Source organism: Macrobrachium nipponense, chromosome 29, assembly GCF_015104395.2.
Source record: "Macrobrachium nipponense isolate FS-2020 chromosome 29, ASM1510439v2, whole genome shotgun sequence".
Taxonomy (NCBI): domain Eukaryota; kingdom Metazoa; phylum Arthropoda; class Malacostraca; order Decapoda; family Palaemonidae; genus Macrobrachium; species Macrobrachium nipponense.
The window spans coordinates 47,475,869-47,489,117 of NC_061092.1; the positions used below are offsets into that span (position 1 = coordinate 47,475,869).

Genomic DNA, 13,249 nt, shown 5'->3' on the forward strand with positions numbered 1-13,249 from the left:
TGTAATCATCAAAGCAATCATTAATACATATAGCAATGTAATCATGAAAGTAATTTCAACACAATTTCAATATGAAGGTTAATGCATTCAAACAGTTTCTGTTGGTGCATTTTGCAACAGATGGGATTGTGGCTCGTTATACAACATACTTCTAATTATCGTCTGTATCAATAAAAGGTATAGGCTACCACATACTTATTACAAAGTGATACGTTTCACTTTGTAATAAGAGATTCTCTTGGTACATCGATGTTTGTGCTCGTTCATACCCATCTGGGCTCATGCTTCATATCAAGTCACTGCAAGCAATTTGCATAATGCTCTTTCTGGAGTCACATCAGGGGTGGCTTTCGACCCCGTGAAGCACTAAGAGTTATAATTGGACATAAGAATACAATTTGTATTAAACACATACTATTCATTTTGTTGAAGATGCCTGCGGACCGCCCTTGCCGGTCGTGTAAGGCGTAACTACATTAACTGTAACACCTTCAGAGCCCTTCTCAACTCCCACTCTTTTACAGTTTGCCTCTAACCACTACGCTACTTTGTCTCTCATCCACTCTGACATCTTCTGTCTTAGCTCAATCCCAGCCTTCCTTTTTGGTCTGGTTTCTAAACTGTTCACTGTTCCACTCAAGCCTTTTCGAACACTTCTGTCTCTCTCACTCATCTCGAGTCTTTTGGTCTGTCGAGTCACACTTTCTATACCATTCTCTGCCTGGTTTCAATTGTCTCCCTCGGAGTCATTTCCATCCATGTTCTCTCTCTCTCTCTCTGCTTCTTCGTCGTCGTCATGAGAGTGCACTTCCAATGGGACAATATGTTCTACAGCTCAGAGGTGTTCCTTTCCCTCAAAGATCACCTTTACGGATCTCATTACCCATCTCTTGTCAGAGTATACTACGATGATCCTTCCCAGGGGTCATTGGTTGCCCTTCCATTGCTCCACTTTAATCAATACAATGCCTCCCACACACAGTGCAGTCAGTGGGCCTTCCCGGAAATTGTGCTACTCTTGAAACAACCTCAGGTAACCATCTCTCCAATAGTGCTTGAAACATTCAAGCACTTCGTTAGGCGGAAATATTGGTGTCGCAGTTGCCTAATGGTCAATGACTGGTACAGCTCTTCATGGGGAACCACTGAAGGAAGCAAACGTATCACTTCATCCTCCCTCACATCTCCTGCATACATTAAAGGACAGTTATTTACCACCATTTTGGCTTCTTTGATGAGGGTGCAAAGTTACTCTTCGCTGAATACAATTCATCGTAGGGTGGTCACTAGTATGCATTTGACCATCCCTATCAATCTTTCAAAGAAACCTCCCTTCCAGGGAGATCTGGGGTCTGGAGTATCCACTTTATTCCCCTTCTCTGGAGGAATTGTTGAGTGATATCTTCATCATACACCTCCCTCAAGAAGGTGCTCGCTCCTTGAAAGGTCGTGGCATTATCGCTGTAGATGCTCAACGGCACTGTGTGTGTGACAGTAAACCTCCTTAAGAGTAGCACAAAGGTGTCAGCATCCAGCCCATTATAATAGTCTAAATACATTGCACAGCTGGCTAGACAAGTTATGACCAGAAGGTATCACCTGCCTTCAATCCGTATGGGGCCAGTGTGGTCCACTCCAAACTTGTTGAAGAGTCATAAAAAGAGTGTTCTGTCAGCTGGGAGGGGAGGAGGCGGCAGACAGTCGAGTAGGGGCCTGAAGGCTATAATACAAGCTCTGCACCTCCCCATCATTCGCTTGGCAATGGCCCTCAATCCTGGGCTCCAACATTCCTGACAAAAGAGGGTGATTAGTACATTTATGCCACAATGCATATGAGTGGTGTGGAGGTGCTCAAGGTACAATGCAACTAAATGGCCTTTTGAAGGCAACAATATTAATTCATTATTGCTAATGAATACATTTGGCAACCTACTTCGGGTGTAGATAACCCTATTTCTTAATACTAAACTTAACTGACTAATAAAATTGGTGATGTGAGCAGGTACTCGCACCCCATTCTCTAATCGGTTACACACTGTAGGAAAGTGGTGCCTTTGTTCCATGTAAGCTAATTTTAAGTGAGGATCTGCTTGGTAGCCTCCAAACTTCAGCACTTATTTCACTATTCTCATTAAAGAAACAAAATCAATGCTACTCCCCCTTAATTCCCATAGTTCTGCAGGCAGAGTCAGGTTTCCTTCTTTTCTTAATTCTCTTAGGGCAGCAACAATTAGGACTTGATGTTGATCAGATGATTCATCATAGTTCACTGGCCATTCAGTGGGGCCCTTCTGACGAAGAAAGGTAGGTCCCTCATGCCACAGGTGATTCTGGCTCAGGTCTTTCAGTGGCGGGATCACAAGCTAAAAAAAAAAAAAGCAAGCAAGACCTCCCCACATTTACGTTAACCACTCCTGGCTTACAAATTTCCCCCAGCCCCACTTTCCCCGTCAAGTTACTTAATTACCAACAGGACACCTGGTTCTGTAAGGCAAAAATGCAACACCAACAGTCACTAACAAATCACTCATCCAACACATACACACACAAAAAAACAACAACATCAAGACTACACACCAACCCACAAACAAAAAAAACACCAAACAAGCACCAAGACTACACACCAACTCAGAAAAAAAACACCAAACAAGCACCACAGAACTCGATTACTGAATACCCTCACTGACTGACTGCTTGTCTCTCCGACTGCCTTCGCTGACTGACTGCTTCTGACTCTGACTGCCTTCACTGCCTGACTGACTCTGACTCTGACTCTGACTCTGACTCTGACTGCCTTCACTGCCTGACTGACTCTGACTAACCCAAATGCTCAGCAACCGATCCGCTCAACAAGCCAAACAAGCAGTTCACTCAGCAACTACCCATTCATCATTCACACCCTCTCTCTCTCTCTCTCTCTCTCTCTCTCTCTCTCTTCTCCTTCACCCTCTCTCTCTCTCTCTCTCTCCTCTCTCTCTCTCTCTCTCTCTCTCAAGTGACCCTTGTGAACGTTGTCAAATGCAACCACTACATCATTCCTCCATATTTCAATGTAGAGCCTCGTGTTAGGATATCTGTTGGGTTGAGCTTGTTGGGTACATATTGAAGATCAACTGCACACTCCTGTTGGATAGAATTGATTTTTCCCATCCTGTTTGATATGAACGTATTCCTATTCCCTTCTTTGCTAGCTACAAGTGCTATAGCTACTTTACTATCTGTCCAAACTGTAACTTTCTGGATATCCAGGAGTTTTTTCTGATGTTTCCCCAACCTGAACCCTGGTAACAAAGCTAATAACTCCAGTTTGGGAATGGTTAATTTGGCTTGCTTCCTGGGGGTTACTCTCATTTGCGATATAAGGACGTTAATTGTTCCTCTGCTTGTTTAACTTATACAACAGTTCCATAGGCTTTGATAGAAGCATCAGTAAAAAGGTGTAACTCAGTTTCTCTTAACACGATCCCTCTTTAGAACTTTAAGTTGTGAATGTGAACGAATTCTTCAAGAATTTTATTGGCTTGTTCCAATCGATCCCTGCATAATACATCAGCCCAACCTATTCCTGCTTCCCATAGATCTTTGAGGAAGATTTTGCCTCTCATGAGTAATAACAGAAGCATATGTTTCGTGATGGTTGTGCCCTGCCCACTCCCACTGATCCCCTTACATGGCTTCAGACTCAAACAATCACTCTCTCTATCCCAGATCATACCCAAAACAGATTTCCCTAGGCTCCTCGCTTCCTATCTGTTCTTCAAAATTCATGTTGTTACTGGCCCAGCCTGCCAATGGCACGTGAGCCTCATCTAGCAATGATTCCACTTCCACGTAATCCCTCATCATCTTTTCTAAAGTTTCATACATCTGCAGGTAATTATCTACGTAAAAGGATCTGATCAAGTTCTCTTTCCCTTTTCCCTGAGGTGGGTCCTAAGTACTTATTGCAAAATGTAGGGACTGGTGGTGACGCTAAAAACTACCACTTGAGAGGCATACGTGGCCACTTATGTCGGCCCCCATCGCCACAGAAAATTAGCATAATTGGTATCCTCTGGGTCTAACAAGACACGATAGAATGCTTTTGAAATATCTGATGTCATTGCAGAGTTATGCCTGAATTTGTTCAGTAGATTGTATAACAACTGGACCAGGTTAGGTCCAGGATAAAGACAATCGTTCAATGAGAGTCCACCCTTCGCTTTTGAGGATGCATTAAATAACACTATGTGCCATGGTGTAGTGTGGCTCTGTTTCTTCACCCCAAAATTGGGTAGGTAACAACCTTCAACTTGAAGGTTCTGTAGTTCCTTAATGAAGCCTGCGGTTAGATGTGTCTGAAGAACATTCTCTTAATCGTTTTTGTAGCCAGGATCTTTCTCGAATTGCTTTTCTAGCACATATAGTTGCAAGACCACATTATGATAGTTGTTACTAGCCCGTTCTGACCCACAGAATGGCAAACTCACTTGATAACCCCTTTCAGTCTTTATGATACTCTGCTGGACCTTTTCCTTGGCAACATGCTCTGATGTGGTACATTGTTCATGTGGTGTGATACCAATCGTGTCCAACTTCCACCACACATTGACATTCATTTCGGCCCCAGCTATCCTACACACACATAACATGCATACAGTGGAGACATCTACTCCCTCTAGCGCCCACTGAGGTACCCTCCTGTGAGGTGCAACTCCATTGTGAGTAACAAACACACTAACTCCATCTACCTTCTCCATTCCCACTACGAATACTAAATTGAAGTAGTCTGCCCCAACTAGCAAATGAACATTTTTCAAAATATCTCCTTTCATATCCTCATTGGCCTTGGTACACCCTTTACTCTGCAAGTAGGTCTTTAAATTAGTTATTCCCACATTATGAACAGGCGTGTTCACGTCATTGTGGACCACCAACTTTGATCTAACAACTCGCTGACCCATATGTACTATACATGAAACAACATCAAATTCCCCCTTGACTATTTGTGAGCCAAATGGTGCGATATTCAATGAAACACGTTTTACAACTGGCAAATTTAGTTTTCATGCCAACCCACAGGAAATGAAGTGGCAATGGCTACCTGTGTCAAGAAACAAGCGAGTTTGAAAGGGCTGGTCACAGGGATATAACACTGCAGAAGCTGAGTAGCAGTGTGGCTGGTAACTCAGCAGAAGGCTTATTTTTTAGCATTTTTGCATCCACACAAGGTTTTTCTTTTCCTCCTTGGTTTGGTTTCTGTGATTTACGTTACGACTAGGATTGGGACGGTTCTGATTTTGGCTCTTAACAGTCTGGGATACTACATGAGGGAAGGTTGTCTGGATGGTTGGAAATTGGAGCTAGTTGCTGAATTTACTATTATCATTCTCACAGATTAGACTATGATGTCGTCCATTGCATAGTTAACAGTTGCGTTTGCTACTGCACTGTTTGCTACTATGTCCAGAGGCAAGGCAATTAAAACACTTATGAGACAAGATCAACCAGCATTCGTATGTTTCTGACAATTGGACACAGAATGATCCCCATTGCAGAATGGACACGATCCCGTGTGGAAGGGGTTAGTTTCTAACGCCTTTGAATGTGACGGCTGTGATAATTCTTCCCCTCTCTGAAGGGTATCATTTTCCATACTTCTGATAAGGAAGTCCAATGCTTCAAACAGTTCAGTCAAGTCATAATCGCACTTTCATAGAAAGCCTACAATCCTTTGATACAACTGACCCTGTGATAATTTCTGATTTGTCAAACTAAGCAACACCCCCTGATCCAACGTGGATCTGCTTAGTCGCTTTATCTGCTCTGTAAACACAGTAAGTTCATTACAGAAATCCTTCAATTCTACATAGCTACACTTGGGAACAAAAATATTGGCTAACTGCCAATACAACATGACCAGTGTCTGATGCTGGTTTCCATTGTAAAGACCTTCTTAACCCACTAATCACAATCGTGTATCTCATCTAGCTAAGCAGCAAGAATCATATGTATATGTTTGTGTATGATTTCCTGGCCTTTCTGCCAATATGTAATTCATCAATGTATGTCCTTCATGTCCTTTGTTATTGTCATTTCATTAACTGCTAAGAAACAAATTCTTCTCTGTCTGTGGGTGGGTCACGAGACTTGGAAGTTGGGCACTCTGTTTCCGTTCGCACACTACTATGTATACCTCGTGCCCAGGTAATAAATCAGTAGTACTCAGTTCTTTCTCATTGCAACCTCACAACTGGTAGCCCTGGAGTGATGGTACACAGCGGTTTTGGCTTCACCATTAACGGACTCACTATGGCTGCATTTGTAAGTGTTACATTTAAAATATATATTCCATATATAAATAAGCCAATGACCCAAAGGGTCACTGTTGAGATAGCAAGGAGTGTGATAGGGACTGATAAAAGAATGCAGGCTAAGCCTTGGCGTGCTGTATCAGCGCCCTGGTTTGCATCTGCCTGTGGTAATCAAATCCATTGTCGTGTAAAACAGGTCACAGTGCTTTCACTTGGGAACCTGTTGGCCCATATCCCACAGACGACTACGTGACTTCCTCTCATATGTTCGTCTGTCTGTATGTTAGTACGCTAAGCTAGGCTTTGCTCTCCTATGATTTTGTAAATGCATTGTAACTCAGAACTCTACTTCCTCTCCTAGAATCAAGTTCCCTTAACTGCCTTCTTGCCTCTACTCAAGAGATGTAGTTTCGCAAATATATTGTTAAGTTTATCATCATGAGTTTGAAACATCTTCGCCTTTATACCCAAAGAAGATACTGACTTAGAAATTATCATCTCAACCATACGGCAACAAAGTTTAGGCTTCTGAAAGCTCCTTCCTCGAAAAACCACCCATGCCACTAATGGAGTAATTATGGCGTACCTCCCCAGGTACGTTCTGGCGTGTTCGAACGGTTTGGTCCTGCCATTTATGATTCACATCGACTGACCGTATTCAGAAAGTCATTAACGGAACCACACAGCATATGGTTTTGACTTCTTACAAATTTGAACACCATTAACAGACTAAATACGTCACTTAATTCACGTTTTGGTGTTAGAGTCATAATGCCAGACATGGAACTTGAAAATCAAGCCAAGGACTCACAGTTCCTTTGCATCCCCCTCTCACCTTCAAAAACTGTGATAACTCAGGTGATAAAGCTTCCGCCATTCTCACAGCAAAATACCAGGTCATGGTTCCTGTGGGCTGACGTATATTTCCGTGTAGTCAAGGTCATGGACAAAGAAACCAGAGCATATATTACCATGACGACACTGCCCTAGGAAGTGTTTAATAAAATTACCCCTTGGCTAGACGGGCAGCCAGATAAGATCAAATACAAAGACCTCCGTAGGAAGCTCGTCAAGATGTACTCAATGCCTGTCCCAGAGAGAGCACAATTTGCCTTGAACCTGGTGAACCAGCCTCTGGGGGATGCATTGCCCCAGAATGCCTGGGACGAACTACAAGGTTTCTTGATGCTGCCGGACTACGACGAATTCAGCAAAAGAAGGGAGATCAGACTATTGCGAGAAATATTCTTGCAGCACCTTCCTCAGTAGGTGAGGGCACAAATCATGGTGCCAGGCACACTTCCAATGGAGCAATTGGTGAGCATCATGCATAAACTCCACATGGCCACCAAGGTCTCCAAGCACACTGCAGCACCCGCAGCCTGCAGCCTGATAGAAAAAAGGGACCACCACAGCAGCAGTGGACGTGGTTGAATCCAGCCTGATGTTATTTTCACAGACGATTTTGGAAAAATGCCAAAAACTGCAGAGCTCCCTGTGCGTTCCCAAAAACTGCAGAGGGTGGCCACCCATAACAGCAGTGGCAGCAAACAACAGGGAATCCCAACCAGTGGGATTCTTCATCCACGACGCGATCTCAGGACACCGAATGCTGGTAGACACGGGAGCCATGCAGTCGGTCTTTCCTCCATCGAGGGAGGACCACAACCGCCCACCCAAAGCCACGGTGGCACTAGCAGCCACAAACAGAAGCCCCGTCTGCTGCTAAGGAACCCAGACCCGCAGCATATCTATTCTGAGTCATAAGTACAAGTGGCCCTTCATCATCATGGACATCAGGATCCCTCTACTGGATGCAGATTTTCTCGCTCAGCATGGTCTGCTGGTGGACGTCGGCCGTAAACGCCTTCTAGACACCGGAACTGCCGCTCCCACCCACTCACTGCTGGCCTGGGAATGCCCACTGCATGTGCTGCTGTGTCGTCCAAATACAACGCCCTCCTGCATGAATTCCCCGACTTCTTCAAGCCAGAACTACACCAGGTGCTGAGAACACAGGCTAAGCACAGCATCTACCACCACATCACCACCACGGGCCCACCGACACATGCCATGTTTCGCCGCCGGCTGCCCAAGAAGTTCCAGTACTTGTAAAGACCCTCTTTACCCACTGATCACGATCTTGTATCTCATCTAGATTGTAAAGACCTGTGTCAAGACCTTCATTACCCACTTTTAACAATATTGTATCTCATCTAGCTAAGCAGTCCCCAGGTTACGACGGGTTCGTCTTATGACATTCCGAGGTTAAGGCGCTTTTCAATTATATTCATCAGAAATTAATTTCAGGGTTATGACGCATGTTCCAGGGTTACAATGCCTACTATGCTGATCTGGCACAAGAAATATGACACCAAACATGCAAAATAATCAATATTTGAAAGTTTTTTTATGAAAATGCAATAAGAATACAGTTTACATAGTTTTTAATGCACCCAAAGCATTAAAAGTAAGGTTTTCTTAGGATTTTTGATGATTTTCCGGCTTACAACGATTTTCAACCTACAACGCGTCTCAAGAACGGAACCCCCGTCGTAACCCGGGGACTGCCTATATGTTTGTATGTAGAATTTCTTGGCCTTTCCACCGATATATAATTCATAAATGTATGTCCATTATGTCTGTCACAAAAACTAGTGCTCGCATTTTCCATGACATAATCCCGCCCGTCCAGCCATTTCCCACTTTTCAATGTAAGGCAAATTGCCACGTATCAGGCAATCTGGCGGCTAAAGCAGAATGGTTTTTTCTTGTCAGTTCACATTTATTAGTTGTCGCCTCTTCCCCCCATGGATCAGTGACAGAATTCTTGTTGTCATATAAATTATCTGAGAAACAGAAGAATGCTTCCTTTTTGAGGAGAAAAAATTATCAGTAAAATTGACTAACCCGATCCGCCCAGGTATAAAAGGTGAATGCGCCAACCATGTGGCCTCTTCCTTCTAATTCACTTGGTTCAATTAATAGCTCTTCTGGGCCGTGTACGTAGTGTACGAGCATGAATTAGACATGAGGGGGAGTTGTGAACGACGCCAACATTATGTACAGTAAGTAATAATTCTTTCCTGTAGCCATCGTTGGGCTAATTGATGTAAACCTTTGCTGTCATTTAATCAACTTTCAGGGATGTGTCCCTAACTATTTTAATGAAAGTGCGATTCAATTTGAGTGATTTTTCTGTTTTATGAGTGGTCGCATGGCCATGTTAAATTCATCTAAATTTGGGGTGTAGTGCCACCCAAATTCATGCATCACTGCTTTGTTTCTCTGTTGACATTAGTAAATTCTAGTTTTATAATAAAATTGTTAAAATCCTTTGTGTTTACCATTCGAGTTGTCCTTTTGCATGGGCTTAAACCTGTCCCCTTAGGTAGGGCTATCAACCTCCCTCCATCTGGCACGATCCTGAAAAACAGTTGCAATAACATTTGCGACAATGTCCTTTGTTATTACCACTTTATTGATCTTCTCTATCTGTGTGCGAGTCGCGTTGTAAGGACAACTCTTTTCTATATTTTCATTGTGTCTCATCATCAAGCTGCGTTGTTCCTTTAACCACTCTATAGAGCATTCTGCGGCCTTTCCGCCAATGTATAACTTATGCAATTTCGCTCTTTGTATATCTTATTATCTTTAAATGTATGTCTCCGAGAAAAAACAAATCCTTCTGGCCCAGACCCAGTTTCTCTCTGTTCATGTAGGATACTACATATCCGTCCGCAACCTCCTTTAGTTAGTATAGCTTGTGTTTACCTGTAATAAACCTACTGGCTGCTCTTGAGCAAGAGCCCGTGCTGGCAAAAAGTCAGCTTAATCTTCAACAACAACAACAACAACATAATGAATTATCAGTACCCAGCTGCCTGTTTTACTCTCTCGTCCTCACAGCGGGACTCTGGGGGTCGGGCACTCCGTTTCCGTCCGCACACTGCAAATTTCACATTCACTTTTTTATCTTCCATATCATAGCATCGAATAAACAATAAACTCTTTTAAAATAACCAGCCCTGAAATTTCTTGTTGTCATTTGATTATATAGTAAATATTCATTTATCGTGAAATTTTGGGGAAAACATTTTATAAATATCATATTCATTCATATATCATTCCATTTATTATTAATGATATATTTTGTATTCCAAGTTAAGAGTTATAAGCTACAATCATTAATTTGTTAAAATCTAGTGTTGTCGAGTATTTCGTGAGTGTTATTTTGAATTTCTATTTTTGTCTTTTTTATTGTAGCTTCAGTATAACGAGCAGAGATTGGTGAAACTCATCATAGTGATGATTAGTTTAATTCATGAGAAATCTTTTATTTTGGGTATCCTTCATTCAAACAAGTCGGTTTTTCTCTCTTGACATCCATAATGATAACTTTGGTACTTACAACACTGCTAACCATGGAGAGTTTTAAAACATCAATCCTTGAATGATAGGATGTAAACAATAAACAATTCGAAGCAATAAATGTTAGTGAATGCAATGTACGCCAACATGTACAATACCGAACAGGATGGGTTGCAATATTTCAAACCTCAGAAACATTGATCATACTGTAAAATAACAACAACATTGCAGTTAAGGAAGCTGATAAGTTATCCTACGCTAGAGTGCTTCTTACTATTATCACTGTAATCTTTACACCGTAATGTTTACGCCGTAGTTCTTTCTGAGATTCCCCGGTTTCAGATAGGAAGCTTTTCATTTTGAGGCTTCAGTATCATAGCTGCACACTGTTTTCTGTAAAATATTGATTTATAGGAATTTAAAAACAGAAATTCGTGTACCACTTGGAGATGGCAATCGCCAAGTCTAGAGCTGCTTTTCTAGCAAATTAACCTTTGCAACTGCTAGTACTAGGTTGTTTCTAGCACTTACGAGTTGCGAGAAGACTTTGAACTGCTGTGCCCCTAACTTAGGTTGCTGTTACTGCATGTGGTTATTTGGGTAATTATAAAGTCCTGCGTTACTGCTCTTTGTTTTATTTTGAATAAGTATGCAATGTATCGCGTGCGCTGCTGGTAGTTTATTAGGTGTGTGAGGATTGACATTTCTCTTTTGCTGCTCGGTCGTGGTTTTTTTGGGATTGAGCCATTTCTCTGTTACAGCTCTTTGTTCAAGCTGAAATACTACCTAAAGACTCGTCATAGAGGCCAGTTGATCATAAAGAGGCCACAGCCACCTTTTGGTAGCGTTAAATTGTGTCAACAGTAGTGCCCCATTGTGAAGGCTAGGCTAGCTATTTCTTGTCAAGCATAGGGTAGATCATCACAGCAAGCCACGCAGGCCAGCTACCATCAATGCAAGCCACCCTCCGAAAAAGTACATTATAACGCGTCCTGACACCCGAGATGGGCATCAGTCGCGACTTGTTGTTGGTGAGAAACGGAGCTAAAGACCTCTACTCTCCTTTCGAAGTAAGTATTTTCCCAAAGTTAGAAATTAAGGCCAAATTTTAAGATTTAAACAGATTTAAACAGAGGGTACTGAAAACGGTCTCAAACGTAGTGCAAATCTCACCAAAACGCGTTCAACATTTTTACTTACAACTCGAGGTATTTAGAAGATTGACGCCATCTCGATGTTTACGGAGTAGCTTGTGTCAATAAACTAACCATTTCCTGTGATAAATCCGCACACCACTTGTACCCACAGACGCTGGAGCACTTTTATCACAACAATCGAAACACGATTTCTCATCAACAACAAGCCAGGCGTAAACAGCTGTTGGGGTAGAAGATGACGAGAAGCGTGCTCTTGGCTAATTTTTAAATAAGTAGTAAAACATCAATATTTTACATATTTATGATGATTAATTTGAAAATATTCGTTATTGAAAAAGTAACTCGACTCTGACTCAAATTTAAGTAATTATTTTTCTGAATTAGAACGTTCTTTAAAGTTCTGTATTATGACGTCACGACATCTTGACTTTCGTACCTATTGTAAATAATTGCTATACTCAACTGTCATTGCAGAACAGTTTACCAGTTATTCGTGCAGATTGTTATCAGCTATACATGTAATTGTTATAATCGTAATGCGCATATATATCTTTATTATTTACTTTTTGGATATATGAAGATGTTTTACTGCTGGATTATCGCCGTAGTGTGACGCAATCGTTTTCGGTCCATGGGCCTCTGTCTGTTTTCGCACCATAAGAAATTATGGGGCCGAATTTGCAATGACCAGAAAGTCGTTAAAAGAGGAAAGTTAGCATTGAGGGGCATATGTTTTGACTGAGAAAAATACAAATTTATTCAATAGCTAGCTTGTAAAAAATACTTGGTTATAAAAAACTTGATTGACAACTAAGCAGCATGTCTACTATGGGTTTTCAGAGACAGTGCAAGCACGTTTTTGGGCAATACCTATTTCTGTAACGAACACTCGTAACAGAGCGAGATTTTTCTTTAGTGCATTACCCCAGTGCCGTAATTTATAAGGGTATCGTGAATCACTAATCGTAAAGAATAACTACACTTGTCCTTGTACTAATAGACCAAAACTCCATTATCCAGAAATGGATAGGAACACACCAGTAAACAGCTCCACCTACCCTCTCCCCCCACCTCCACCGCCACCCCTGTCCTTCTTCCTTCCTTCACCTTCCCTTCTCTCTCTCTCTGAAAGTTGTTGCAGTTTAAACTTATTTTCTATGATTTTTTTCCATCTATCTATCTATAATAGTAGTTTACATTGGTGGATATATCTAAACGATTCACTCGGTTGTTACCTGCCCATTGACCGATATATTTATACACTGATCCACTCAACTCTCTCTCTCTCTCTCTCTCTCTCTCTCTCAACCTCTTCTCTTCTCTCCTTACTCTCTCTCTCTCTCTCTCTCTCTCTCTCTCTCTCTCTGCTGTTTCTTTTATCGTAATTCGAAAAATGAACAAGAAAAATATATTTCATACTTGTATAGC

The 13,249-nt window shown here is 41.9% G+C and overlaps 1 protein-coding gene across 1 annotated transcript in view; it reads left to right on the forward strand.

The window, feature by feature from the left end:
* Positions 1-386: 386 nt before the first annotated feature.
* Positions 387-13,249, forward strand: part of LOC135206264 (glycosyltransferase 25 family member-like) — a 73,190-nt gene continuing 60,327 nt past the window's right edge. Inside the window, exon 1 of the mRNA XM_064237677.1 lies at positions 387-391. The gene's annotated coding sequence lies outside the window, so the exon portion shown is untranslated. The remainder of the gene's footprint in view (positions 392-13,249) is intronic.